Source organism: Pseudophryne corroboree, unplaced genomic scaffold (genome assembly GCF_028390025.1).
Source record: "Pseudophryne corroboree isolate aPseCor3 unplaced genomic scaffold, aPseCor3.hap2 scaffold_685, whole genome shotgun sequence".
Classification (NCBI taxonomy): Eukaryota; Metazoa; Chordata; class Amphibia; order Anura; family Myobatrachidae; genus Pseudophryne; species Pseudophryne corroboree.
Genome location: NW_026970270.1, coordinates 191,669 through 219,485, shown reverse-complemented (window position 1 = coordinate 219,485; position 27,817 = coordinate 191,669). Strand labels below are relative to the sequence as shown.

At 48.8% G+C, this 27,817-nt stretch overlaps 16 non-coding genes and 1 pseudogene across 16 annotated transcripts; 5 read left to right on the top strand and 12 right to left on the bottom strand.

Annotated features, from left to right (window-relative positions):
• Nucleotides 1–3,320: 3,320 nt before the first annotated feature.
• LOC135037896 (U5 spliceosomal RNA) lies at nucleotides 3,321–3,433 on the bottom strand. The gene has a single exon (XR_010232359.1). It is a non-coding gene; the product is annotated as a U5 spliceosomal RNA (small nuclear RNA).
• Nucleotides 3,434–5,866: 2,433 nt separating this feature from the next.
• Nucleotides 5,867–5,982, bottom strand: LOC135037887 (U5 spliceosomal RNA). Its single transcript, XR_010232350.1, has one exon. It is a non-coding gene; the product is annotated as a U5 spliceosomal RNA (small nuclear RNA).
• A 275-nt stretch (nucleotides 5,983–6,257) lies between these two features.
• Nucleotides 6,258–6,373, bottom strand: LOC135037882 (U5 spliceosomal RNA). Its single transcript, XR_010232345.1, has one exon. It is a non-coding gene; the product is annotated as a U5 spliceosomal RNA (small nuclear RNA).
• A 286-nt stretch (nucleotides 6,374–6,659) lies between these two features.
• Nucleotides 6,660–6,775, bottom strand: LOC135037888 (U5 spliceosomal RNA). The gene has a single exon (XR_010232351.1). It is a non-coding gene; the product is annotated as a U5 spliceosomal RNA (small nuclear RNA).
• A 270-nt stretch (nucleotides 6,776–7,045) lies between these two features.
• Nucleotides 7,046–7,161, bottom strand: LOC135037869 (U5 spliceosomal RNA). The gene has a single exon (XR_010232332.1). It is a non-coding gene; the product is annotated as a U5 spliceosomal RNA (small nuclear RNA).
• Nucleotides 7,162–7,305: 144 nt separating this feature from the next.
• LOC135037750 (U1 spliceosomal RNA) lies at nucleotides 7,306–7,469 on the top strand. The gene has a single exon (XR_010232238.1). It is a non-coding gene; the product is annotated as a U1 spliceosomal RNA (small nuclear RNA).
• Nucleotides 7,470–12,278: 4,809 nt separating this feature from the next.
• On the bottom strand, nucleotides 12,279–12,391 carry LOC135037895 (U5 spliceosomal RNA). Its single transcript, XR_010232358.1, has one exon. It is a non-coding gene; the product is annotated as a U5 spliceosomal RNA (small nuclear RNA).
• Nucleotides 12,392–12,666: 275 nt separating this feature from the next.
• On the bottom strand, nucleotides 12,667–12,782 carry LOC135037883 (U5 spliceosomal RNA). Its single transcript, XR_010232346.1, has one exon. It is a non-coding gene; the product is annotated as a U5 spliceosomal RNA (small nuclear RNA).
• A 286-nt stretch (nucleotides 12,783–13,068) lies between these two features.
• LOC135037892 (U5 spliceosomal RNA) lies at nucleotides 13,069–13,185 on the bottom strand. The gene has a single exon (XR_010232355.1). It is a non-coding gene; the product is annotated as a U5 spliceosomal RNA (small nuclear RNA).
• A 1,034-nt stretch (nucleotides 13,186–14,219) lies between these two features.
• On the top strand, nucleotides 14,220–14,332 carry LOC135037894 (U5 spliceosomal RNA). Its single transcript, XR_010232357.1, has one exon. It is a non-coding gene; the product is annotated as a U5 spliceosomal RNA (small nuclear RNA).
• A 4,658-nt stretch (nucleotides 14,333–18,990) lies between these two features.
• LOC135037902 (U1 spliceosomal RNA) lies at nucleotides 18,991–19,154 on the bottom strand. The gene has a single exon (XR_010232365.1). It is a non-coding gene; the product is annotated as a U1 spliceosomal RNA (small nuclear RNA).
• A 975-nt stretch (nucleotides 19,155–20,129) lies between these two features.
• On the bottom strand, nucleotides 20,130–20,293 carry LOC135037918 (U1 spliceosomal RNA). Its single transcript, XR_010232379.1, has one exon. It is a non-coding gene; the product is annotated as a U1 spliceosomal RNA (small nuclear RNA).
• Nucleotides 20,294–20,995: 702 nt separating this feature from the next.
• LOC135037853 (U1 spliceosomal RNA) lies at nucleotides 20,996–21,130 on the bottom strand (annotated as a pseudogene).
• Nucleotides 21,131–21,282: 152 nt separating this feature from the next.
• LOC135037733 (U1 spliceosomal RNA) lies at nucleotides 21,283–21,446 on the bottom strand. Its single transcript, XR_010232221.1, has one exon. It is a non-coding gene; the product is annotated as a U1 spliceosomal RNA (small nuclear RNA).
• Nucleotides 21,447–23,806: 2,360 nt separating this feature from the next.
• Nucleotides 23,807–23,962, top strand: LOC135037865 (U1 spliceosomal RNA). The gene has a single exon (XR_010232329.1). It is a non-coding gene; the product is annotated as a U1 spliceosomal RNA (small nuclear RNA).
• A 674-nt stretch (nucleotides 23,963–24,636) lies between these two features.
• On the top strand, nucleotides 24,637–24,800 carry LOC135037751 (U1 spliceosomal RNA). The gene has a single exon (XR_010232239.1). It is a non-coding gene; the product is annotated as a U1 spliceosomal RNA (small nuclear RNA).
• Nucleotides 24,801–24,952: 152 nt separating this feature from the next.
• LOC135037785 (U1 spliceosomal RNA) lies at nucleotides 24,953–25,115 on the top strand. The gene has a single exon (XR_010232273.1). It is a non-coding gene; the product is annotated as a U1 spliceosomal RNA (small nuclear RNA).
• Nucleotides 25,116–27,817: the final 2,702 nt, after the last annotated feature.

Sequence of the window (27,817 nt, the reverse complement as noted above, 5' to 3'; positions counted from 1 at the left end):
CATAAAAAATGGTGTAGCCTCCTGCTGGTGCAGACTGTATGTGCGCGCAGGAAGCCGCCACCATTTTTGTGATCACAGCGGCTGAATGTGATGTCATACAGCCGCTGTGACCACGCCCCCTGTGTCTCCTCCGTTGCAGACCCCATTTTGAAGCCTTGCACCCGCACCGCTCCATCCCTGACTTGGAAATGGAGTGTTGCTGACCCACCTATCCCCCCCCCCCCGCCCCGATTGACAGGCAGAGGCGATCGCATTCTCTGCGGGGTGCCGCAGAAAATGCAGGCACATGCGTATGCTCTTAGCAATTTTTGCAGTTGGATCGCTTATTGTGATTGCAATCCAACCTGAATCAGGCCCTATTACCTATCACAATGCGCTGCGGGCAGTACAAAATTGGGTTAATATAGGAGAAAAACCCCCAGACCTGTGCTCCTTAACTGTACCTGGTGGCTAGTGGAGCGGCTGCCCAGTAATCAGTGTCCACGCCAGTGCGCACACGGTCCACCCCCTACGGCCACGCTCCCCTTCATCAGCGGCCTCGTGATCCGGAAGGGTGGAGTGTGTGTGACTGACCTTAGGATGAAACCGGAGCCTCCGCTGCAGTGACCCAGCAACCGGGGCACGGGAGTATACAGCGCCGCTGGGAGTGATGAAGCTGCAGTAAAGATGTCTATTAGACCTAGCCTGCTGCAGCCCTTGTAGATTCTCATAAAACAAGTTCTTCTTTTCTTGTCAAAATTTATAGCTAAGAATAGGCTGCCTGAGGCAGGCCCCTGTTAAGTGGCCTGCTACTGAAGGCACCAACTACAAACTGAGCTCCCTGTTCATGGAAGCGGGGTTATAGAGGAGAATGCACTGAGCATCTTGGGAACAGTCAAAAGCTTTGAGCCGGTTGGTGCCTCAGATCAAGATCCTACTCTACACCCCAATGTGAATCCTTGTGGAGTCCAGTGTACCCCACAGAAGAAATAAATGTGTCACACCCATTGGCAGCAACCTTAGAATAGCTGCTGACGGGCACAATTGAGAATGGAAGGGGGGGGGGGGGACATTTGAATCCAGCACATAAATGCAATTCAAATATGTAATTTGTACCTTCCTATTTTAAAATATAATGGATGAACCTCACCCTGTGAGAACAATCTTCATGATCAAGAAATCTCATATGCAAAATAAGTATGAGTTGGGATAGGGCTGGGGAGGGTGTCTGCTCTGGCAGCCCCTCCCCCGTCAAGTTAAGGAGATTCAACTGAGGAAGCACAAGGGAACTCTCGTCTGGGGACAACAACTGCAGGGAGACCACATCTTTTCAGATGAACATGGGAGGGCGGAAGGCTGCCTAATACTGAAGCACCATCAAATATCAAACCATATGCAACATCTAGTACAAGCATTCCTGGGGGAAGGTCTGCAGCAGACGGATTTGCATACAGTGATGTTATCCAAGCAGTGGGCCAAAGTTGGCTGGAACCCTCATCTGCATATGAAAAGAGAAAAGGGGCGTGCAGGGCATGGCGGCCTTTTGCAGTGCTTGGATGACCCCTAGTTCTCATTAAACACCCCCACCCTCCTTTGGTGTGGGGCTCATGTTGGCCATGCCCCATCCCCTGAAGCATTCAAGCTGATTTCTTGCAGCAGCTGGGCACTGTAACAGCTCCAGAGCTGTTCTGTAAGGCAAGTAAAAGGGTGTGGGCCCTACAGCACCACCTGTAGTTCGCATTGTGCGTTGGAAGGCACAAAGTAAGCAGACGGGAGGAGAAGTCAGGATAGTGCGCAAGGGCATCCTTTTCTCTTAGTCCGTAGAGGATGCTGGGGTCACATTAAGAACCATGGGGTATAGACGGGATCCGCAAGAGACATGGGCACTTTAAGACTATCAAAGGGTGTGAACTGGCTCCTTCCTCTATGCCCCTCCTCCAGACTCCAGTTATAGGAACTGTGCCCAGGGAGACGGACATTTCGAGGAAAGGATTTATTGTTAAACTAAGGTGAGCATCTTACCAGCTCACACCTTAAGCATGCCGCAGAACGTGGCATTCAACAGAACACAAGCCAACGGCATGAACAATTGCAGCAAAAAGCTGACCAGAACCATAACACAACATGTGTATAACCACAAGTAATAACTGCAGACACAGTATGGACTGGGACGGGTGCCCAGTCTACAGTCTTAGTCTACAGACTAAGAGAAAAGGATTTACCGGTAGGTATTAAAATCCTATTTTCTCATACGACCTAGAGGATGCTGGGGTCACATTAAGAACCATGGGGTTATACCAAAGCTCTTGAACGGGTGGAAGAGTGCGTACGACTCTGCAGCACCGAATGACCCAACTTGAGGTTATCATCAGCCAAGGTATCAAACTTGTAAAACTTACAGCTGCCCAGGATGAACCCACCTTTCTAGTAGAATGGGTCTTCACCTAATTCAGTAACGGCAATCCTGCCATGGAATGAGCATGCTGAATCTTACCACAGATCCAGCGCATAATGGTCTACATGGAAGCAGGACACCCAATCCTGTTGGGAGCATACAGGACAAACAGAGCCTCTGTTTTCCTAATCTGAACCGTTCTGGTGACATAAATTTTCAAAGTTCTGACCACAGCCAGAGACTTTGACTCAACGAAGGTGTCAGTGGCCAAAGGCACCATGTGGAAAGATGAACCACCTTCGGCAGAAATTGTTGACGTGTCCTCAATTCTGCTCTATCTTCATGAAAGATCAAATAAAGGCTCTTGTGATACTGCATGGTTTGTACTGTTTTCCATGTGCTCCCAGATCTTTCAAGCAAGTAGCATGGTCAAGAAAGTTCTGTTTGAAAAGAAACAAACATTTACTGTCATTGTTATGCAAATAAACTTACATTAAAGCTAACAAGAAAGCACACTCGTTCTGTCTTTAAACTGATAAAAGAAACCCCAATAATATGGGCATACCTCCCAACTTTGTCGGCTCGCATAGAGGGACACACGCGCGGCGAAGTCGCGCGCGCTCCCAAAAATGGCGTGGCCTAAGTAAAAGGGGGTGTGGCTTCGCGGGAGGACCCGCGATCGCGAGTCACGCCCCCGTTTTCGGCACTGAGGGGGCATGCCCAGCGCTCTGTGAGCCGCTGGCATGCCACCTCTCCCTCTGACTTCAGTGAATAGATGCTGTGCGCATGCGCACAGCGTCTATTCACCGCTGCTCTGCTAAGCAGGGCAGCGACAGACAGAGCCTCCCAACTGTCCTCCCCACCGCGGGACACTGCGGCCCGCAGGTGGGACAGCGGGACAGTCCCCAAAAAACGGGACTGTCCCGCGAAAATCGGGACAGTTGGGAGGTATGATATGGGGCATGCAAAAATTGAGAAAAAACTCAGTTTTGCTCCTCTCCACGGAAATCTTTAATAAAAGGCGAAATATTTGTTAGTTCTGAAGAGAAACCAGAGCATGACCAAGATTCCACCTGTCGCCTGAGTGCCATGCCAGCAGTTCTCATTCAGCCAGGGCCGGCGCTACCACTAGGCAGCTTTAGGCAGCTGCCTATGGGCGGCGACCACTGGAGGGCGGCACTGCTTAGTGAACGAAAGTGAAAGAGAACACTTTTTTATCATGTGCCTCAGCAGAAACAGAGGAGCTGCTCGTGTGCGCCCACCACGTCTGTCTGACTCTGCCTTCAAAAGTGAGTTGACTGACTGTGTGCCTACTTCTGCAACCCTGCCGTGCCGCCGCCCCCCCACCTCTGCGATCATAACACATTCCACTATGTTATGTGGGCTATGTGCAGCCTGCTGCCGCCTGTGCTCCTGAGTCCGGGGTCCCGGGTCCCACAGTATCAGCCTATCACTGACTACCCGCCGCTCCCCCACGCGATGGTCTCCCGCGTCCCCCCCCATCACCCCTGCATTTGGGCACAGGGCACATGAAGGAGAGTCACCCGCTGGCCTGGTCCGCTCCGCATCACTGACTACCCGCCGCTCCCCCACGCGATGGTCTCCCGCGCCGCGTCCCCCCCCCCCATCACCCCTGCATTTGGGCACAGGGCACATGAAGGAGAGTCACCCGCTGGCCTGGTCCGCACTGCTGCCGCATCGGGCGCCGCCTCTCCCTACAATCCAGTGCAAATTGTTATCCGCGCTACCCCCCCAATCCCGCGACCGGCTCCCGCATCAGTACCTGCTGCTGCCTCTTTTTGTGACAAGCGCCCCCACAGCTATTAGGCTCCCGCTGCACCCCCCCCCCCTCCCCTCCTGCATCTTGTAGCTTTGTTCACTTCTCCCCCCCCTTCTGCATCTTGTAGCTTTGTTCACTTCTCCCCCCCCTTCTGCATCTTGTAGCTATGTTCACTTCTCCCCCCCCTTCTGCATCTTGTAGCTATGTTCACTTCTGCCCCCCCCTCTGCCTCTTCTAATTACCAGCTCCCCCACAGCTATTAGGCTCCCGTTGCTCCCCCCCCCCTCCTGCATCTTGTAGCTAGGTTCACTTCTTCCCCCCCCCCCCCCTCTGCCTCTTCTTATTACCAGCTCCCCCACAGCTATTAGGCACCCGCTGCTCCCCCCCCCCCCCCTCCTGCATCTTGTAGCTAGGTTCACTTCTTCCCCCCCCTCTGCCTCTTCTTATTTAATTTATGTGAAAGGCAATAGGTTCTGCAGCAGCTGCGCCTCTCTAGTGCCTGAGAGGTGGCAGCTGTCTGTAGGTGGCCACAATAAACGGCCACAGTAATATACACGTGTGTGTGTATATATATATATATATATATATATATACACATATATACACACATATACACACAACACAGTATATCCATCTATGTATAAACACAGTACATCTATCTTGATAGATCTTTTTAGATATATATATATATGGACCGGATTAAAGACTTTTTTACTTTACAACAGTCTGCTGAGTGCCGCTGATTTCCTTTCCACTATATATATATATATATATATATATATATAGTAACCTGTTTCCTCTGTCACTCCATAAGGGTACATGCTCACATGTATATGGTATCCAAATAGCTGGCGGCACTCAGAGGCTTGTACAAAGTGGGAAAAAAACCTGTGCAGGGTGTGTTGTTTATTAAATGTGACATTTGGGGACCGTTCCCCTTCTTCAAGAAAGGGGATACGGTCCCTGAAACGTCACATTTATTAAACACACCACCCTGCAGAGGTTTTTTTTTTTTTAACTTTGTACAAGCATCTAGGGCTTGGGGGGGACTGGGGAACTGGTGTAGCGGTGTTGGAGGATGTGTCAAAATTATTATGTATGTATATACTATATATATATGTATTTATGGGTGGCACTCCTGTATTTATGGGTGGCACTCCACATGTTTCAAAGAAGTACAGTATGCACATATGCGGAAATACAACTGTAGCTTATCAACTTTTCAGATGCTTTAATGTTGCATCTTTTGACAAAACATCCAATATTAAAGATTCAATATCAAAGCATCCGAAACGTTGTTAAGCTATTTCTGCGCAAGTGCTGCGCACAAGTACAGGAGTATATTGTATATATTTATAAAGCTTAAAAGGAGCTTAGAAGACGCTACCTACGCACTGTTTCACCTGAGAGGCCGGGCATTGGGGGGGGGGGGGGGCGATGAAGATTTGCCTAGGGTGCCGAGGAACCTTGCACCGGCCCTGCATTCAGCTGAAAGTGAGCACCCAATTTGAATGAAAGAAAGCAGATTTCTCACCAGGCTTCCCCTTGCTATAAACATTGTTTGTACTCTTTTCCATGTGCTCCCAGATCTTTCAAGCAATTAGTGTGGTCAAGAAAGTTCTGTTTGAAAAGAAACAAACATTTACTGTAATTTCTATGCAAATGAGCTTACATTAAAGCACACTCGTTCTATCTTTAAACAGATAAAATAAAACCCCAATAAGATGGGGCAAGGAAAAAATGAGATAAAACTCAGTTTTGCTCCTCTCCACGGAAATCTTTAGTAAAAGACGAAAGATTTGTTCGTTCTGAAGAGAAACCAGAGCATGACCAAGATTCCACCTGTCGCCTGAGTGCCATGCCAGCAGTTCTCATTCAGCTCAAAGTGAGCACCCAATTTGAAAGAAAGAAAGCAGATTTCTCACCAGGCTTCCCCTAGCTATAAACATGGTTTGTACTCTTTTCCATGTGTTCCCAGATCTTTCAAGCAATTAGTATAGTCAAGAAAGTTCTGTTTGAAAAGAAACAAACATTTACTGTCATTTCTATGCAAATGAGCTTACATTAAAGCACACTCGTTCTATCTTTAAACCGATAAAATAAAACCCCAATAAGATGGGGCATGCAAAATTTGAGATAAAACTCAGTTTTGCTCCTCTCCACGGAAATCTTTAGTAAAAGGCGAAAGATTTGTTCGTTCTGAAGAGAAACCAGAGCATGACCAAGATTCCACCTGTCGCCTGAGTGCCATGCCAGCAGTCCTCATTCAGCTCAAAGTGAGCACCCAATTTGAAAGAAAGAAAGCAGATTTCTCACCAGGCTTCCCCTTGCTATAAGCATGGTTTGTACTCTTTTCCATGTGCTCCCAGATCTTTCAAGCAATTAGTATGGTCAAGAAAGTTCTGCTTGAAAAGAAACAGACATTTACTGTCATTGTTATACAAATAAACTTACATTAAAGCTAACAAGAAAGCACACTCGTTCTGTCTTTAAACCGATAAAAGAAACCCCAATAATATGGGGCATGCAAAAATTGAGATAAAACTCAGTTTTGCTCCTCTCCACGGAAATCTTTAATAAAAGGCGAAAGATTTGCTCATTCTGAAGAGAAACCAGAGCATGACCAAGATTCCACCTGTCGCCTGAGTGCCATGCCAGCAGTCCTCATTCAGATCAAAGTGAGCGCCCAATTTGAAAGAAAGCAGATTTCTCACCTGGCTTCTCCTTGCTATAAGCATGGTTTATACTGTATTCCATGTGCTCCCAGATATTTCAAGCAAGTAGCATGGTCAAGAAAGTTCTGTTTGAAAAGAAACAAACATTTACTGTAATTTCTATGCAAATGAGCTTTCATTAAAGCACACTCATTATATCTTTAAACCGATAAAAGAAACCCCAAAAAGATGGGGCATGCAAAAATTGAGGTAAAACTCAGTTTTGCTCCTCTCCACGGAAATCTTTAGTAAAAGGCGAAAGATTTGTTCGTTCTGAAGAGAAACCAGAGCATGACCAAGATTTTCATCTGAAAATATGTGTTCTCCCTGCAGTTGTTGTCCCCAGATGAGAGTTCCCTTGTGCTGCCTCAGTTGAATCTCCTTTACTTGACAGAGATGTGCCTGAGCAGCGGCCCTCCCCAGCCCTATCCCAAATCATACTTATTTTGCATAGGAGATACCATGGTCATGAAGATTGTTCTCCCAGGGTGAGGTTCATTCATTGCATTCTGGGTATGCTGACCCCTGTGATTTCCCCAAATGTGGGAAACTCGACTGCATTATTTGTGGTAGTGGGGGACTGTGTTTGTGCTTTCCTCTGGTCAGCTCTGGTAAAAGTCAGATTTCTTTGTCTCAGATCTTCCTCTAGCCTTGTTCTTCTTTCGAGAGTTCCCTTGTGCTGCCTCAGTTGGATCTCCTTCACTTGACAGGGGGTGCCCGAGCAGCAATCCTCCACAGCTCTAGCCCAACTCCTACTTACCTGCCAGGTGAGATACTATGATCTTCACTGTTAGGGCAATCAGGATGTGGAATTCCCTGCCAGGGAAGGTGGTAATGGCGGACTCTGTAATTGGATTTAAAAAAGGAATGGATACATTTCTGAATGAAAAAGCTATCCAAGGTTATAATACTTAAAATATCAACATGGTTAATCCGGGGGTAACATGAGTTATAGTAGCTAACTAGTCATAAAACATTATTCAGCAAGTATGTAGAATCATCACAACTTAAAACAGGTTGAACACGATGGGCAATTTGCCTCTATTCAACCTCAAAAACTATGTTACTATATGTTACTATATTACTATGTTACTGTAGTATACAGAAAACCAAAATGCAATGAACAGTGATAGTGAGCACTGATGAGGATACTAGAACTGACACTGAGCAGCAAGATGCAGCACTGGACTATTAGTAATGTACTGTAGTATGCTGAGCACCACAATGAGCAGTGATACTGAGCACTGATGAGGATACTACTGAGAACTGACACTGAGCAGGAGAGACACACTACTAGTATTACTGAGCAGCAATAAGTAACCACTGATACTGAGCACTGATATTGAGAATTCCACTGAGAGAACATAGCCACGTCCATTCCGCTCTATCTTCAATGCACGAGTAAAAATGGCGGCAACGCGCAGCTCTTTATATGGAATCCGAATCTCGCGAGAATCCGACAGCGGGATGATGACATTTTCCCTTGTTCAGGTTTTCCGAGTCAGGCGGGAACAACCGAGCCTGCCTCGGACCAGTGTAAACAACGTGGAGTTCGTGGGGAATTCGGTTCTCGGAGAACCGAACCCGCTCCTCTCTACCTTATACCTATCAATTTTTTTATTTTCAATCTAAGCCCCTGCAGTTTTCTGTAAGCATCTGCTTCGCTATGATGATCAACAAGTCACAAGGGCAAACACTCAGGGCTTGAGGCGTAGATCTTAGGACCAGCTGCTACAAGCATGGCAGAGGTGTCACTATCACTGGTGACACCCAGAGAGGTGGCGAGGGAGATTGTAATGCAGTGCGCGCAGATAAGCAGCGCAATGGTAAAAAGGAGGCATGGTTTCATAGGTAGGGGCGTGGCCTGGTGGCCTGAATCTACATTTTGTTGCTCCGGGTGTCCCGGGGGTTGGGGGCTGCACCCGGGGACTAGTGTGTGAGCGGTGCTGGCTCCTGCACAGTGAAAGGGCATGGCCACCCAGCATGACGCCTCCCTTCTTGACCATGCTGTAATTGCATTCGCACTGCAGTTCAGCGTGATCATAAAAAATGGTGTAGCCTCCTGCTGGTGCAGACTGTATGTGCGCGCAGGAAGCCGCCACCATTTTTGTGATCACAGCGGCTGAATGTGATGTCATACAGCCGCTGTGACCACGCCCCCTGTGTCTCCTCCGTTGCAGACCCCATTTTGAAGCCTTGCCCCCGCACCGCTCCATCCCTGACTTGGAAATGGAGTGTTGCTGACCCACCTATCCCCCCCCCCCCCCGCCCCGATTGACAGGCAGAGGCGATCGCATTCTCTACGGGGTGCCGCAGAAAATGCAGGCACATGCGTATGCTCTTAGCAATTTTTGCAGTTGGATCGCTTATTGTGATTGCAATCCAACCTGAATCAGGCCCTAATACCTATCACAATGCGCTGCGGGCAGTACAAAATTGGGTTAATATAGGAGAAAACCCCCCAGACCTGTGCTCCTTAACTGTACCTGGTGGCTAGTGGAGCGGCTGCCCAGTAATCAGTGTCCACGCCAGTGCGCACACGGTCCACCCCCTACGGCCACGCTCCCCTTCATCAGCGGCCTCGTGATCCGGAAGGGTGGTGTGTGTGTGACTGACCTTAGGATGAAACCGGAGCCTCCGCTGCAGTGACCCAGCAACCAGGGCATGGGAGTATACAGCGCCGCTGGGAGTGATGAAGCTGCAGTAAAGATGTCTATTAGACCTAGCCTGCTGCAGCCCTTGTAGATTCTCATAAAACAAGTTCTTCTTTTCTTGTCAAAATTTATAGCTAAGAATAGGCTGCCTGAGGCAGGCCCCTGTTAAGTGGCCTGCTACTGAAGGCACCAACTACAAACTGAGCTCCCTGTTCATGGAAGCGGGGTTATAGAGGAGAATGCACTGAGCATCTTGGGAACAGTCAAAAGCTTTGAGCCGGTTGGTGCCTCAGATCAAGATCCTACTCTACACCCCAATGTGAATCCTTGTGGAGTCCAGTGTACCCCACAGAAGAAATTAATGTGTCACACCCATTGGCAGCAACCTTAGAATAGCTGCTGACGGGCACAATTGAGAATGGAAGGGGGGGGGGGGACATTTGAATCCAGCACATAAATGCAATTCAAATATGTAATTTGTACCTTCCTATTTTAAAATATAATGGATGAACCTCACCCTGTGAGAACAATCTTCATGATCAAGAGATCTCATATGCAAAATAAGTATGAGTTGGGATAGGGCTGGGGAGGGTGGCTGCTCGGGCAGCCCCTCCCCCGTCAAGTTAAGGAGATTCAACTGAGGAAGCACAAGGGAACTCTCGTCTGGGGACAACAACTGCAGGGAGACCACATCTTTTCAGATGAACATGGGAGGGCGGAAGGCTGCCTAATACTGAAGCACCATCAAATATCAAACCATATGCAACATCTAGTACAAGCATTCCTGGGGGAAGGTCTGCAGCAGACGGATTTGCATACAGTGATGTTATCCAAGCAGTGGGCCAAAGTTGGCTGGAACCCTCATCTGCATATGAAAAGAGAAAAGGGGCGTGCAGGGCATGGCGGCCTTTTGCAGTGCTTGGATGACCCCTAGTTCTCATTAAACACCCCCACCCTCCTTTGGTGTGGGGCTCATGTTGGCCATGCCCCATCCCCTGAAGCATTCAAGCTGATTTCTGGCAGCAGCTGGGCACTGTAACAGCTCCAGAGCTGTTCTGTAAGGCAAGTAAAAGGGTGTGGGCCCTGCAGCACCACCTGTAGTTTGCATTGTGCGTTGGAAGGCACAAAGTAAGCAGACGGGAGGAGAAGTCAGGATAGTGCGCAAGGGCATCCTTTTCTCTTAGTCCGTAGAGGATGCTGGGGTCACATTAAGAACCATGGGGTATAGACGGGATCCGCAAGAGACATGGGCACTTTAAGACTATCAAAGGGTGTGAACTGGCTCCTCCCTCTATGCCCCTCCTCCAGACTCCAGTTATAGGAACTGTGCCCAGGGAGACGGACATTTTCCAGGAAAGTATTTATTGTTAAACTAAGGTGAGCATCTTACCAGCTCACACCTTAAGCATGCCGCAGAACGTGGCATTCAACAGAACACAAGCCAACGGCATGAACAATTGCAGCAAAAAGCTGACCAGAACCATAACACAACATGTGTATAACCACAAGTAATAACTGCAGACACAGTATGGACTGGGACGGATGCCCAGCATCCTCTACAGACTAAGAGAAAAGGATTTACCGGTAGGTATTAAAATCCTATTTTCTCATACGACCTAGAGGATGCTGGGGTCACATTAAGAACCATGGGGTTATACCAAAGCTCTTGAACGGGTGGAAGAGTGCGTACGACTCTGCAGCACCGAATGACCCAACTTGAGGTTATCATCGGCCAAGGTATCAAACTTGTAAAACTTAGCAAAAGTGTTTACTAAATAGCTGCTCGGCAAAGTTGCAATGCCGAGAGTCCCCGACCAGCTGCCCAGGATGAACCCACCTTTCTAGTAGAATGAGTCTTCACCTAAATCAGTAACGGCAATCCTGCCGTGGAATGAGCATGCTGAATCTTACCACAGATCCAGCGCATAATGCTCTGCATGGAAGCAGGACACCCAATCCTGTTGGGAGCATACAGGACAAACAGAGCCTCTGTTTTCCTAATCTGAACCGTTCTGGTGACATAAATTTTCAAAGTTCTGACCACAGCCAGAGACTTTGACTCAACGAAGGTGTCAGTGGCCAAAGGCACCATGTGGAAAGATGAACCACCTTCGGCAGAAATTGTTGACGTGTCCTCAATTCTGCTCTATCTTCATGAAAGATCAAATAAAGGCTCTTGTGATACTGCATGGTTTGTACTGTTTTCCATGTGCTCCCAGATCTTTCAAGCAAGTAGCATGGTCAAGAAAGTTCTGTTTGAAAAGAAACAAACATTTACTGTCATTGTTATGCAAATAAACTTACATTAAAGCTAACAAGAAAGCACACTCGTTCTGTCTTTAAACTGATAAAAGAAACCCCAATAATATGGGCATACCTCCCAACTTTGTCGGCTCGCAAAGAGGGACACACGCGCGGCGAAGTCGCGCGCTCCCAAAAAGGGCGTGGCCTAAGTAAAAGGGGGCGTGGCTTCGCGGGAGGACCCGCGATCGCGAGTCACGCCCCCGTTTTCGGCACTGAGGGGGCATGCCCAGCGCTCTGTGAGCCGCTGGCATGCCACCTCTCCCTCTGACTTCAGTGAATAGACGCTGTGCGCATGCGCACAGCGTCTATTCACCGCTGCTCTGCTAAGCAGGGCAGCGACAGACAGAGCCTCCCAATTGTCCTCCCCACTGCGGGACACTGCGGCCCGCAGGTGGGACAGCGGGACAGTCCCCAAAAAACGGGACTGTCCCGCGAAAATCGGGACAGTTGGGAGGTATGATATGGGGCATGCAAAAATTGAGATAAAACTCAGTTTTGCTCCTCTCCACGGAAATCTTTAATAAAAGGCGAAATATTTGTTAGTTCTGAAGAGAAACCAGAGCATGACCAAGATTCCACCTGTCGCCTGAGTGCCATGCCAGCAGTTCTCATTCAGCTGAAAGTCAGCACCCAATTTGAATGAAAGAAAGCAGATTTCTCACCAGGCTTCCCCTTGCTATAAACATGGTTTGTACTCTTTTCCATGTGCTCCCAGATCTTTCAAGCAATTAGTGTGGTCAAGAAAGTTCTGTTTGAAAAGAAACAAACATTTACTGTAATTTCTATGCAAATGAGCTTACATTAAAGCACACTCGTTCTATCTTTAAACAGATAAAATAAAACCCCAATAAGATGGGGCATGCAAAAATTGAGATAAAACTCAGTTTTGCTCCTCTCCACGGAAATCTTTAGTAAAAGGGGAAAGATTTGTTCGTTCTGAAGAGAAACCAGAGCATGACCAAGATTCCACCTGTCGCCTGAGTGCCATGCCAGCAGTCCTCATTCAGCTCAAAGTGAGCACCCAATTTGAAAGAAAGAAAGCAGATTTCTCACCAGGCTTCCCCTTGCTATAAACATGGTTTGTACTCTTTTCCATGTGCTCCCAGATCTTTCAAGCAATTAGTATGGTCAAGAAAGTTCTGCTTGAAAAGAAACAGACATTTATTGTCATAGTTATGCAAATAAACTTACATTAAAGCTAACAAGAAAGCACACTCGTTCTGTCTTTAAACTGATAAAAGAAACCCCAATAATATGGGGCATGCAAAAATTGAGATAAAACTCAGTTTTGCTCCTCTCCACGGATAATCTTTAATAAAAGGCGAAAGATTTGTTCGTTCTGAAGAGAAACCAGAGCATGACCAAGATTCCACCTGTCGCCTGAGTGCTGTGCCAGCAGTCCTCATTCAGATCAAAGTGAGCGCCCAATTTGAAAGAAAGCAGATTTCTCACCTGGCTTCTCCTTGCTATAAGCATGGTTTGTACTGTATTCCATGTGCTCCCAGATCTTTAAAGCAAGTAGCATGGTCAAGAAAGTTCTGTTTGAAAAGAAACAAACATTTACTGTCATTGTTATGCAAATAAACTTACATTAAAGCTAACAGGAGGGGAGGGGGGGGGTGCAGCGGGAGCCTAATAGCTGTGGGGGCGCTTGTCACAAAAAGAGGCAGCAGCAGGTACTGATGCGGGAGCCGGTCGCGGGATTGGGGGGGTAGCGCGGATAACAATTTGCACTGGATTCTAGGGAGAGGCGGCGCCCGATGCGGCAGCAGTGCGGACCAGGCCAGCGGGTGACTCTCCTTCATGTGCCCTGTGCCCAAATGCAGGGGTGATGGGGGGGGGGGACGCGGCGCGGGAGACCATCGCGTGGGGGAGCGGCGGGTAGTCAGTGATGCGGAGCGGACCAGGCCAGCGGGTGACTCTCCTTCATGTGCCCTGTGCCCAAATGCAGGGGTGATGGGGGGGGACGCGGGAGACCATCGCGTGGGGGAGCGGCGGGTAGTCAGTGATAGGCTGATACTGTGGGACCCCGGACTCAGGAGCACAGGCGGCAGCAGGCTGCACATAGCCCACATAACATAGTGGAATGTGTTATGATCGCAGAGGTGGGGGGGCGGCGGCACGGCAGGGTTGCAGAAGTAGGCACACAGTCAGTCAACTCACTTTTGAAGGCAGAGTCAGACAGACGTGGTGGGCGCACACGAGCAGCTCCTCTGTTTCTGCTGAGGCACATGATAAAAAAGTGTTCTCTTTCACTTTCGTTCACTAAGCAGTGCCGCCCTCCAGTGGTCGCCGCCCATAGGCAGCTGCCTAAAGCTGCCTAGTGGTAGCGCCGGCCCTGGCTGAATGAGAACTGCTGGCATGGCACTCAGGCGACAGGTGGAATCTTGGTCATGCTCTGGTTTCTCTTCAGAACTAACAAATATTTCGCCTTTTATTAAAGATTTCCGTGGAGAGGAGCAAAACTGAGTTTTATCTCAATTTTTGCATGCCCCATATCATACCTCCCAACTGTCCCGATTTTCGCGGAACAGTCCCGTTTTTTGGGGACTGTCCCGCTGTCCCACCTGCGGGCCGCAGTGTCCCGCAGTGGGGAGGACAATTGGGAGGCTCTGTCTGTCGCTGCCCTGCTTAGCAGAGCAGCGGTGAATAGACGCTGTGCGCATGCGCACAGCGTCTATTCACTGAAGTCAGAGGGAGAGGTGGCATGCCAGCGGCTCACAGAGCGCTGGGCATGCCCCCTCAGTGCCGAAAACGGGGGCGTGACTCGCGATCGCGGGTCCTCCCGCGAAGCCACACCCCTTTTACTTAGGCCACGCCCTTTTGGGGAGCGCGCGCGACTTCGCCACGCGTGTGTCCCTCTATGCGAGCCGACAAAGTTGGGAGGTATGCCCATATTATTGGGGTTTCTTTTATCAGTTTAAAGACAGAACGAGTGTGCTTTCTTGTTAGCTTTAATGCAAGTTTATTTGCATAACAATGACAGTAAATGTTTGTTTCTTTTCAAACAGAACTTTCTTGACCATGCTACTTGCTTGAAAGATCTGGGAGCACATGGAAAACAGTACAAACCATGCAGTATCACAAGAGCCTTTATTTGATCTTTCATGAAGATAGAGCAGAATTGAGGACACGTCAACAATTTCTGCCGAAGGTGGTTCATCTTTCCACATGGTGCCTTTGGCCACTGACACCTTCGTTGAGTCAAAGTCTCTGGCTGTGGTCAGAACTTTGAAAATTTATGTCACCAGAACGGTTCAGATTAGGAAAACAGAGGCTCTGTTTGTCCTGTATGCTCCCAACAGGATTGGGTGTCCTGCTTCCATGCAGACCATTATGCGCTGGATCTGTGGTAAGATTCAGCATGCTCATTCCACGGCAGGATTGCCGTTACTGAATTAGGTGAAGACCCATTCTACTAGAAAGGTGGGTTCATCCTGGGCAGCTGGTCGGGGAGTCTCGGCATTGCAACTTTGCCGAGCAGCTATTTAGTAAACACTTTTGCTAAGTTTTACAAGTTTGATACCTTGGCCGATGATAACCTCAAGTTGGGTCATTCGGTGCTGCAGAGTCGTACGCACTCTTCCACCCGTTCAAGAGCTTTGGTATAACCCCATGGTTCTTAATGTGACCCCAGCATCCTCTAGGTCGTATGAGAAAATAGGATTTTAATACCTATTGTTCATGCCGTTGGCTTGTGCTCTGTTGAATGCCACGTTCTGCGGCATGCTTAAGGTGTGAGCTGGTAAGATGCTCACCTTAGTTTAACAATAAATCCTTTCCTCGAAATGTCCGTCTCCCTGGGCACAGTTCCTATAACTGGAGTCTGGAGGAGGGGCATAGAGGGAGGAGCCAGTTCACACCCTTTGATAGTCTTAAAGTGCCCATGTCTCTTGCGGATCCCGTCTATACCCCATGGTTCTTAATGTGACCCCAGCATCCTCTACGGACTAAGAGAAAAGGATGCCCTTGCGCACTATCCTGACTTCTCCTCCCGTCTGCTTACTTTGTGCCTTCCAACGCACAATGCGAACTACAGGTGGTGCTGTAGGGCCCACACCCTTTTACTTGCCTTACAGAATAGCTCTGGAGCTGTTACAGTGCCCAGCTGCTGCAAGAAATCAGCTTGAATGCTTCAGGGGATGGGGCATGGCCAACATGAGCCCCACACCAAAGGAGGGTGGGGGTGTTTAATGAGAACTAGGGGTCATCCAAGCACTGCAAAAGGCCGCCATGCCCTGCACACCCCTTTTCTCTTTTCATATGCAGATGAGGGTTCCAGCCAACTTTGGCCCACTGCTTGGATAACATCACTGTATGCAAATCCGTCTGCTGCAGACCTTCCCCCAGGAATGCTTGTACTAGATGTTGCATATGGTTTGATATTTGATGGTGCTTCAGTATTAGGCAGCCTTCCGCCCTCCCATGTTCATCTGAAAAGATGTGGTCTCCCTGCAGTTGTTGTCCCAAGACGAGAGTTCCCTTGTGCTTCCTCAGTTGAATCTCCTTAACTTGACGGGGGAGGGGCTGCCAGAGCAGACACCCTCCCCAGCCCTATCCCGACTCATACTTATTTTGCATATGAGATTTCTTGATCATGAAGATTGTTCTCACAGGGTGAGGTTCATCCATTATATTTTAAAATAGGAAGGTACAAATTACATATTTGAATTGCATTTATGTGCTGGATTCAAATGTCCCCCCCCCCCTTCCATTCTCAATTGTGCCCGTCAGCAGCTATTCTAAGGTTGCTGCCAATGGGTGTGACACATTTATTTCTTCTGTGGGGTACACTGGACTCCACGAGGATTCACATTGGGGTGTAGAGTAGGATCTTGATCTGAGGCACCAACCGGCTCAAAGCTTTTGACTGTTCCCAAGATGCTCAGTGCATTCTCCTCTATAACCCCGCTTCCATGAACAGGGAGCTCAGTTTGTAGTTGGTGCCTTCAGTAGCAGGCCACTTAGCTGGGGCCTGCCTCAGGCAGCCTATCCTTAGCAATAAATTTTTACAAGAAAAGAAGAACTTGTTTTATGAGAATCTACAAGGGCTGCAGCAGGCTAGGTCTAATAGACATCTTTACTGCAGCTTCATCACTCCCAGCGGCGCTGTATACTCCCGTGCCCCGGTTGCTGGGTCACTGCAGCGGAGGCTCCGGTTTCATCCTAAGGTCAGTCACACACACACCACCCTTCCGGATCACGAGGCCGCTGATGAAGGGGAGCATGGCCGTAGGGGGCGGACCGTGTGCGCACTGGCGTGGACACTGATTACTGGGCAGCCGCTCCACGAGCCACCAGCTACAGTTAAGGAGCACAGGTCTGGGGGTTTTTCTCCTATATTAACCCAATTTTGTACTGCCCGCAGCGCATTGTGATAGGTAATAGGGCCTGATTCAGGTTGGATTGCAATCACAATAAGCGATCCAACTGCAAAAATTGCTAAGAGCATACGCATGTGCCTGCATTTTCTGTCAATCGGGGCGGGGGGGGGGGATAGGTGGGTCAGCAACACTCCATTTCCAAGTCAGGGATGGAGCGGTGCGGGTGCAAGGCTTCAAAATGGGGTCTGCAACGGAGGAGACACAGGGGGCGTGGTCACAGCGGCTGTATGACATCACATTCAGCCGCTGTGATCACAAAAATGGTGGCGGCTTCCTGCGCGCACATACAGTCTGCACCAGCAGGAGGCTACACCATTTTTTATGATCACGCTGAACTGCAGTGCGACTGCAATTACAGCATGGTCAAGAAGGGAGGCGTCATGCTGGGTGGCCATGCCTTTTCACTGTGCAGGAGCCAGCACCGCTCACACACTAGTCCCTGGGTGCAGCCCCCAACCCCCGGGACACCCGGAGCAACAAAATGTAGATTCAGGCCACCAGGCCACGCCCCTACCTATGAAACCATGCCTCCTTTTTACCATTGCGCTGCTTATCTGCGCGCACTGCATTACAATCTCCCTCGCCACCTCTCTGGGTGTCACCAGTAATAGTGACACCTCTGCCATGCTTGTAGCAGCTGGTCCTAAGATCTACGCCTCAAGCCCTGAGTGTTTGCCCTTGTGACTTGTTGATCATCATAGCGAAGCAGATGCTTACAGAAAACTGCAGGGGCTTAGATTGAAAATAAAAAAATTGATGGGTATAAGGTAGAGAGGAGCGGGTTCGGTTCTCCGAGAACCGAATTCCCCACGAACTCCACGTGGTTTACACTGGTCCGAGGCAGGCTCGGTTGTTCCCGCCTGACTCGGAAAACCTGAACAAGGGAAAATGTCATCATCCCGCTGTCGGATTCTCGCGAGATTCGGATTCCATATAAAGAGCTGCGCGTTGCCGCCATTTTTACTCGTGCATTGAAGAGAGAGCGGAATGGACGTGGCTATGTTCTCTCAGTGGAAATCTCAATATCAGTGCTCAGTATCAGTGGTTACTTATTGCTGCTCAGTAATACTAGTAGTGTGTCTCTCCTGCTCAGTGTCAGTTCTCAGTAGTATCCTCATCAGTGCTCAGTATCACTGCTCATTGTCTTGTGCTGCATTGTGGTGCTCAGCATACTACAGTACATTACTAATAGTCCAGTGCTGCATCTTGCTGCTCAGTGTCAGTTCTAGTATCCTCATCAGTGCTCACTATCACTGCTCATTACATTGTGGTGTTCTGTATACTACAGTAACATAGTAATATAGTAACATATAGTAACATAGTTTTTGAGGTTGAATAGAGGCAAATTGCCCATCGTTGTTCAACCTGTTTTAAGTTGTGATGATTCTACATACTTGCTGAATAATGTTTTATGACTAGTTAGCTACTATAACTCATGTTACCCCCGGATTAACCATGTTGATATTTTAAGTATTATAACCTTGGATAGCTTTTTCATTCAGAAATGTATCCATTCCTTTTTTAAATCCAATTACAGAGTCCACCATTACCACCTTCCCTGGCAGGGAATTCCACATCCTGATTGCCCTAACAGTGAAGATCATAGTATCTCACCTGGCAGGTAAGTAGGAGTTGGGCTAGAGCTGTGGAGGATTGCTGCTCGGGCACCCCCTGTCAAGTGAAGGAGATCCAACTGAGGCAGCACAAGGGAACTCTCGAAAGAAGAACAAGGCTAGAGGAAGATCTGAGACAAAGAAATCTGACTTTTACCAGAGCTGACCAGAGGAAAGCACAAACACAGTCCCCCACTACCAAAAATAATGCAGTCGAGTTTCCCACATTTGGGGAAATCACAGGGGTCAGCATACCCAGAGTGCAATGAATGAACCTCACCCTGGGAGAACAATCTTCATGACCATGGTATCGCCTATGCAAAATAAGTATGATTTGGGATAGGGCTGGGGAGGGCCGCTGCTCAGGCACATCTCTGTCAAGTAAAGGAGATTCAACTGAGGCAACACAAGGGAACTCTCATCTGGGGACAACAACTGCAGGGAGAACACATACTTTCAGATGAACATGGGAGGGCAGAAGGCTGCCTAATACTGAAGCACCCCCAAACAACAAACCAAATGCAACTACTAGTGCAAGCATTCCTGGGGGAAGGCCTGCAGCAGATGGATTTGCATATGGTGATGTCATCCAAGCAGTGGGTCAAAGTTGGCTTCAACCCTCGTCTGCATATGAAAATAAAAATGGGGTGTGCAGGGCATGGCGGCCTTTTGCGGCGCTTGGATGACCCCTAGTTTGCATTAAACACCTCCACCTTCCTTCGGTGTGGGGCTCATGTTGGCTATGCCCCAGCCCCTGAAGCATTCAAGCTGATTTCTTGCAGCAGCTGGGCACTGTAACAGCTCCCGAGCTGCTCTGTAAAGCAAGTAAAAGGGTGTGGGCCCTGCAGCACTACCTGTAGTTTGCATTGTGCGTTGGAAGGCACAAAGTAAGCAGACGGGAGAAGTCAGGATAGTGCACAAGGGCATAGAAGGGAGCGGCTCAAGAAAAGAGAAGTGGAAACAGATAGCAAACTAGGCTGGAGAGAGACCTGAGACAAAGAGATCTGAATTATACGAGAGCCGACCAGAGGAAACACAAATTATGTAATCAAGTGTCCCACATTTGGGGAAATCGTAGGAGCAGCACACCCAGAGTGCATTGCCCTGGGAGAAGCACCTTCCTGATCATAGTATCTCACCTGGCAGGTAAGTAGGAGTTGGGCTAGAGCTGGGGAGGGTCGCTGTTCGGGCACCCCCCTGTCAAGTGAAGGAGATCCAACTGAGGCAGCACAAGGAAACTCTCAAAAAAAGAACAAGGCTAGAGGAAGATCTGAGACAAAGAAATCTGACTTTTACCAGAGCTGACCAGAGGAAAGCACAAACACAGTCCCCCACTACCACAAATAATGCAGTCGAGTTTCCCACATTTGGGGAAATCACAGGGGTCAGCATACCCAGAATGCAATGAATGAACCTCACCCTGGGAGAACAATCTTTATGACCATGGTATCTCCTATGCAAACTAAGTATGATTTGGGATAGGGCTGGGGAGGGCCGCTGCTCAGGCACATCTCTGTCAAGTAAAGGAGATTCAACTGAGGCAGCACAAGGGAACTCTCATCTGGGGACAACAACTGCAGGGAGAACACATATTTTCAGATGAACATGGGAGAGCAGAAGGCTGCCTAATACTGAAGCACCCCCAAACAACAAACCAAATGCAACAACTAGTACAAGCATTCCTGGGAAAAGGTCTGCAGAAGACGGATTTGCATACGGTGATGTCATCCAAGCAGTGGGCCAAAGTTGGCTGGAACCCTCATCTGCATATGAAAAGAGAAAAGGGGTATGCAGGGCATGGCGGCCTTTTGCGGCGCTTGGATGACCCTTAGTTCGCATTAAACACCTCCACCCTCCGTCGGTGTGGGGCTCATGTTGGCTATGCCCCAGCCCCTGAAGCATTCAAGCTGATTTCTTGCAGCAGCTTGGCACTGTAACAGCTCCAGAGCTGCTCTGTAAGGCAAGTAAAAGGGTGTGGGCCCTGCAGCACTACCTGTAGTTTGCATTGTGCATCGGAAGGCACAAAGTAAGCAGACAGGAGGAGAAGTCAGGATAGTGCACAAGGGTGTAGAAGGGAGGGGCTCAAGAAAAAAGAAGTGGAAACAGACAGCAAACTAGGCTGGAGAGAGACCTGAGACAAAGAGATCTGAATTATATGAGAGCCGACTAGGGGAAACACAAATTATGCAGTCAAGTTTCCCACATTTGGGGAAATCGCAGGGGCAGCACACCCAGAGTGCAATAGGTGAGCCTTGCCCTGGGAGAAGCAACTTCATGATCATAGTATCTCACCTGGCAGGTAAGTAGGAGTTGGGCTAGAGCTGGGGAGGGTCGCTGCTCGGGCACCCCCCTGTCAAGTGAAGGAGATCCAACTGAGGCAGCACAATGGAACTCTTGAAAGAAGAACAAGGCTAGAGGAAGATCTGAGACAAAGAAATCTGACTTTTACCAGAGCTGACCAGAGGAAAGCACAAACACAGTCCCCCACTACCACAAATAATGCAGTTGAGTTTACCACATTTGGGGAAATCACAGAGGTCAGCATACCCAGAACGCAATGAATGAACCTAACCCTGGGAGAACAATCTTCATGACCATGGTATCTCCTATGCAAAATAAGTATGATTTGGGATAGGGCTGGGGAGGGCCGCTGCTCAGGCACATCTCTGTCAAGTAAAGGAGATTCAACTGAGGCAGCACAAGGGAACTCTCATCTGGGGACAACAACTGCAGGGAGAACACATATTTTCAGATGAACATGGGAGGGCAGAAGGCTGCCTAATACTGAAGCACCCCCAAACAACAAACCAAATGCATCAACTAGTGCAAGCATTCCTGGGGGAAGGCCTGCCGCAGATGGATTTGCATATGGTGATGTCATCCAAGCAGTGGGTCAAAGTTGGCTTCAACCCTCGTCTGCATATGAAAAGAGAAAAGGGGCATGCAGGGCATGGCGGCCTTTTGCGGCGCTTGGCTGACCCCTAGTTCGCATTAAACACCTCCACCCTCCGTCGGTGTGGGGCTCATGTTGGCTATGCCCCAGCCCCTGAAGCATTCAAGCTGATTTCTTGCTGCAGCTGGGCACTGTAACAGCTCCAGAGCTGCTCTGTAAGGCAAGTAAAAGGGTGTGGGCCCTGCAGCACTACCTGTAGTTTGCATTGTGCGTTGGAAGGCACAAAGTAAGCAGACAGGAGAAGTCAGGAGAGTGCACAAGGGCATAGAAGGCAGCTACTCAAGAAAAGAGAAGTGGAAACAGACAGCAAACTAGGCTGGAGAGAGACCTGAGACAAAGAGATCTGAATTATACGAGAGCCGACCAGGGGAAACACAAATTATGCAGTCAAGTTTCCCACAGGAGTATATAGGATACGACCCAGTGGTACCTGACGACATAGATACTAACAGCTATTTAATAACATTACGCTAGAAAGTGATTATTAGCAACATATATATCTATATAAACAACCCCGCCAGGGTTGTGCCTTCAAAAATAATCACACAAGGACACGCTTTTTAAACCTTTTTTTCACATCTCTTTATTCTTCTTATGCACATGTATGTTAGTTCTGTGATTTTAACCTTTATGTTTCACTGCAGTTTGGGATAATAATATTAATATTTATCCAATTTTAATACATACTTAATAAAGGTTATATTTTATGATTCATTCATTCTGTCCAGTGCGTCAACAGTGCAGATTTCTTCTTGTTTTTTCTCCCAAATTCTATAACAATGACAGTAAATGTTGTTTCTTTTCAAACAGAACTTTCTTGACCATGCTTCTTTCTTGAAAGATCTGGGAGCACATGGAAAACAGTACAAACCATGCAGTATCACAAGAGCCTTTATTTGATCTTTCATGAAGATAGAGCAGAATTGAGGACACGTCAACAATTTCTGCCGAAGGTGGTTCATCTTTCCACATGGTGCCTTTGGCCACTGACACCTTCGTTGAGTCAAAGTCTCTGGCTGTGGTCAGAACTTTGAAAATTTATGTCACCAGAACGGTTCAGATTAGGAAACAGAGGCTCTGTTTGTCCTGTATGCTCCCAACAGGATTGGGTGTCCTGCTTCCATGTAGACCATTATGCGCTGGATCTGTGGTAAGATTCAGCATGCTCATTCCACGGCAGGATTGCCGTTACTGAATTAGGTGAAGACCCATTCTACTAGAAAGGTGGGTTCATCCTGGGCAGCTGGTCGGGGAGTCTCGGCATTGCAACTTTGCCGAGCAGCTATTTAGTAAACACTTTTGCTAAGTTTTAAAAGTTTTAGAGTAAAGGAGATTCAACTGAGGCAGCACAAGGGAACTCCCATCTGGGGACAACAACTGCAGTGAGAACACATATTTTCAGATGAACATGGGAGGGCAGAAGGCTGCCTAATACTGAAGCACCCCCAAACGACAAACCAAATGCAACAACTAGTACAAGCATTCCTGGGGGAAGGTCTGCAGAAGACGGATTTGCATACAGTGATGTCATCCAAGCAGTGGGCCAAAGTTGGCTGGAACCCTCATCTGCATATGAAAAGAGAAAAGGGGTATGCAGGGCATGGCGGCCTTTTGCGGCGCTTGGATGACCCTTAGTTCGCATTAAACACCCCCACCCTCCTTCGGTGTGGGGCTCATGTTGGCCATGCCCCAGCCCCTGAAGCATTCAAGCTGATTTCTTGCAGCAGCTTGGCACTGTAACAGCTCCAGAGCTGCTCTGTAAGGCAAGTAAAAGGGTGTGGGCCCTGCAGCACTACCTGTAGTTTGCATTGTGCATTGGAAGGCACAAAGTAAGCAGACAGGAGGAGAAGTCAGGATAGTCCACAAGGGTATAGAAGGGAGGGGCTCAAGAAAAAAGAAGTGGAAACAGACAGCAAACTAGGCTGGAAAGAGACCTGAGACAAAGAGATCTGAATTATATGAGAGCCGACCAGGGGAAACACAAATTATGCAGTCAAGTTTCCCACATTTGGGGAAATCGCAGGGGCAGCACACCCAGGTGAGATACTATAATCAGGACGGTGCTTCTCCCAGGGCAAGGCTCACCCATTGCACTCTGGGTGTGCTGCTCCTACGATTTCCCCAAATGTGGGACACTTGACTGCATAATTTGTGTTTCCTCTGGTCGGCTCTCGTATAATTCAGATCTCTTTGTCTCAGGTCTCTCTCCAGCCTAGTTTGCTGTCTGTTTCCACTTCTATTTTCTTGAGCCCCTCCCTTCTATACCCTTGTGCACTATCCTGACTTCTCCTCCCGTCTGCTTACTTTGTGCCTTCCAATGCACAATGCAAACTACAGGTAGTGCTGCAGGGCCCACACCCTTTTACTTGCCTTACAGAGCAGCTCTGGAGCTGTTACAGTGCCCAGCTGCTGCAAGAAATCAGCTTGAATGCTTCATGGGATGGGGCATGGCCAACATGAGCCCCACACCAAAGGAGGGTGGGGGTGTTTAATGCGAACTAGGGGTCATCCAAGCACCGCAAAAGGCCGCCATGCCCTGCACGCCCCTTTTCTCTTTTCATATGCAGATGAGGGTTGAAGCCAACTTTGACCCACTGCTTGGATAACATCACCATATGCAAATCCATCTGCTGCAGGCCTTCCCCCAGGAATGCTTGCACTAGTTGTTGCATTTGGTTTGTTGTTTGGGGGTGCTTCAGTATTAGGCAGCCTTCTGCCCTCCCATGTTCATCTGAAAATATGTGTTCTCCCTGCAGTTGTTGTCCCCAGATGAGAGTTCCCTTGTGCTGCCTCAGTTGAATCTCCTTTACTTGACAGAGATGTGCCTGAGCAGCGGCCCTCCCCAGCCCTATCCCAAATCATACTTATTTTGCATAGGAGACACCATGGTCATGAAAATTGTTCACCCAGGGTGAGGTTCATTCATTGCATTCTGGGTATGCTGACCCCTGTGATTTCCCCAAATGTGGGAAACTCGCCTGCATTATTTGTGGTAGTGGGGGACTGTGTTTGTGTTTTCCGCTGGTCAGCTCTGGTAAAAGTCAGATTTCTTTGTCTCAGATCTTCCTCTAGCCTTGTTCTTCTTTCGAGAGTTCCATTGTGCTGCCTCAGTTGGATCTCCTTCACTTGACAGGGGGGTGCCCGAGCAGCGACCCTCCCCAGCTCTAGCCCAACTCCTACTTACCTGCCAGGTGAGATACTATGATCTTGAAGGTGCTTCTCCCAGGGCAAGGCTCACCCATTGCACTCTGGGTGTGCTGCCCCTGCGATTTCCCCAAATGTGGGAAACTTGACTGCATAATTTGTGTTTCCCCTGGTCGACTCTCGCATAATTCAGATCTCTTTGTCTCAGGTCTCTCTCCAGCCTAGTTTGCTGTCTGTTTCCACTTCTCTTTTCTTGAGCCGCTCCCTTCTATGCCCTTGCGCACTATCCTGACTTCTCCCGTCTGCTTACTTTGTGCCTTCCAACGCACAATGCGAACTACAGGTAGTGCTGCAGGGCCCACACCCTTTTATTTGCCTTACAGAGCAGCTCTGGAGCTGTTACAGTGCCCAGCTGCTGCAAGAAATCAGCTTGAATGCTTCAGGGGCTGGGGCATAGCCAACATGAGCCCCACACCGAAGGAGGGTGGAGGTGTTTAATGCGAACTAGGGGTCATCCAAGCGCCGCAAAAGGCCGCCATGCCCTGCATAACCCTTTTCTCTTTTCATATGCAGACGAGGGTTCCAGCCAACTTTGGCCCACTGCTTGGATGACATCACCGTATGCAAATTCGTCTCCTGTAGACCTTCCCCCAGGAATGCTTGTACTAGTTATTGCATATGGTTTGATATTTGATGGTGCTTCAGTATTAGGCAGCCTTCCGCCCTCCCATGTTCATCTGAAAAGATGTGGTCTCCCTGCAGTTGTTGTCCCCAGACGAGAGTTCCCTTGTGCCTCCTCAGTTGAATCTCCTTAACTTGATGGGCGAGGGGCTTGCCCGAGCAGCCACCCTCCCCAGCCCTATCCCAACTCATACTTATTTTGCATATCAGATCTCTATATCATGAAGATTGTTCTCACAGGGTGAGGTTCATTTATTATATTTTAAAATAGGAAGGTTCAAATTACATATTTGAATTGCATCTATGTGCTGGATTCAAATGTCCCCCCCCCCTTCCTTTCTCAATTGTGCCCGTCAGCAGCTATTCTAAGGTTGCTGCCAATGGGTGTGACACATTAATTTCTTCTGTGGGGTACACTGGACTCCACAAGGATTCACATTGGGGTGTAGAGTAGGATCTTGATCTGAGGCACCAACCGGCTCAAAGCTTTTGACTGTTCCCAAGATGCTCAGCGCATTCTCCTCTATAACCCCGCTTCCATGAACAGGGAGCTCAGTTTGTAGTTGGTGCCTTCAGTAGCAGGCCACTTAACAGGGGCCTGCCTCAGGCAGCCTATTCTTAGCTATTAATTTTGACAAGAAAATAAGAACTTTTTTTATGAGAATCTACAAGGGCTGCAGCAGGCTAGGTCTAATAGACATCTTTACTGCAGCTTCATCACTCCCAGCGGCGCTGTATACTCCCGTGCCCTGGTTGCTGGATCACTGCAGCGGAGGCTCCGGTTTCTTCCTAAGGTCAGTCACACACACACCACCCTTCCGGATCACGAGGCCGCTGATGAAGGGGAGCGTGGCCGTAGGGGGTGGACCGTGTGCGCACTGGCGTGGACACTGATTACTGGGCAGCCGCTCCACAAGCCACCAGGTACAGTTAAGGAGCACAGGTCTGGGGGTTTTTCTCCCATATTAAACCAATTTTGTACTGCCCGCAGCGCATTGTGATAGGTAATAGGGCCTGATTCAGGTTGGGTTGCAATCACAATAAGCGATCCAACTGCAAAAATTGCTAAGAGCATACGCATGTGCCTGCATTTTCTGTCAATCGGGGCGGGGGGGGGGGGGATAGGTGGGTCAGCAACACTCCATTTCCAAGTCAGGGATGGAGCGGTGCGGGGGCAAGGCTTCAAAATGGGGTCTGCAACGGAGGAGACACAGGGGGCGTGGTCACAGCGGCTGTATGACATCACATTCAGCCGCTGTGATCACAAAAATGGTGGCGGCTTCCTGCGCGCACATACAGTCTGCACCAGCAGAAGGCTACACCATTTTTTATGATCACGCTGAACTGCAGTGCGACTGCAATTACAGCATGGTCAAGAAGGGAGGCGTCATGCTGGGTGGCCATGTCCTGTCACTGTGCAGGAGCCAGCACCGCTCACACACTAGTCCCCGGGTGCAGCCCCCAACCCCCGGGACACCCGGAGCAACAAAATGTAGATTCAGGCCACCAGGCCACGCCCCTACCTATGAAACCATGCCTCCTTTTTACCATTGCGCTGCTTATCTGCGCGCACTGCATTACAATCTCCTTCGCCACCTCTCTGGGTGTCACCAGTGATAGTGACACCTCTGCCATGCTTGTAGCAGCTGGTCCTAAGATCTACGCCTCAAGCCCTGAGTGTTTGCCCTTGTGACTTGTTGATCATCATAGCGAAGCAGATGCTTACAGAAAACTGCAGGGGCTTAGATTGAAAATAAAAAATTTTATGGGTATAAGGTAGAGAGGAGCGGGTTCGGTTCTCCGAGAACCGAATTCCCCACGAACTCCACGTGGTTTACACTGGTCCGAGGCAGGCTCGGTTGTTCCCGCCTGACTCAGAAAACCTGAACAAGGGAAAATGTCATCATCCCGCTGTCGGATTCTCGCGAGATTCGGATTTCATATAAAGAGCTGCGCGTTGCCGCCATTTTTACTCGTGCATTGAAGAGAGAGTGGAGAGGACGTGGCTATGTTCTCTCAGTGGAAATCTCAATATCAGTGCTCAGTATCAGTGGTTACTTATTGCTGCTCAGTAATACTAGTAGTGTGTCTCTCCTGCTCAGTGTCAGTTCTCAGTAGTATCCTCATCAGTGCTCAGTATCACTGCTCATTGTCTTGTGCTGCATTGTGGTGCTCAGCATACTACAGTACATTACTAATAGTCCAGTGCTGCATCT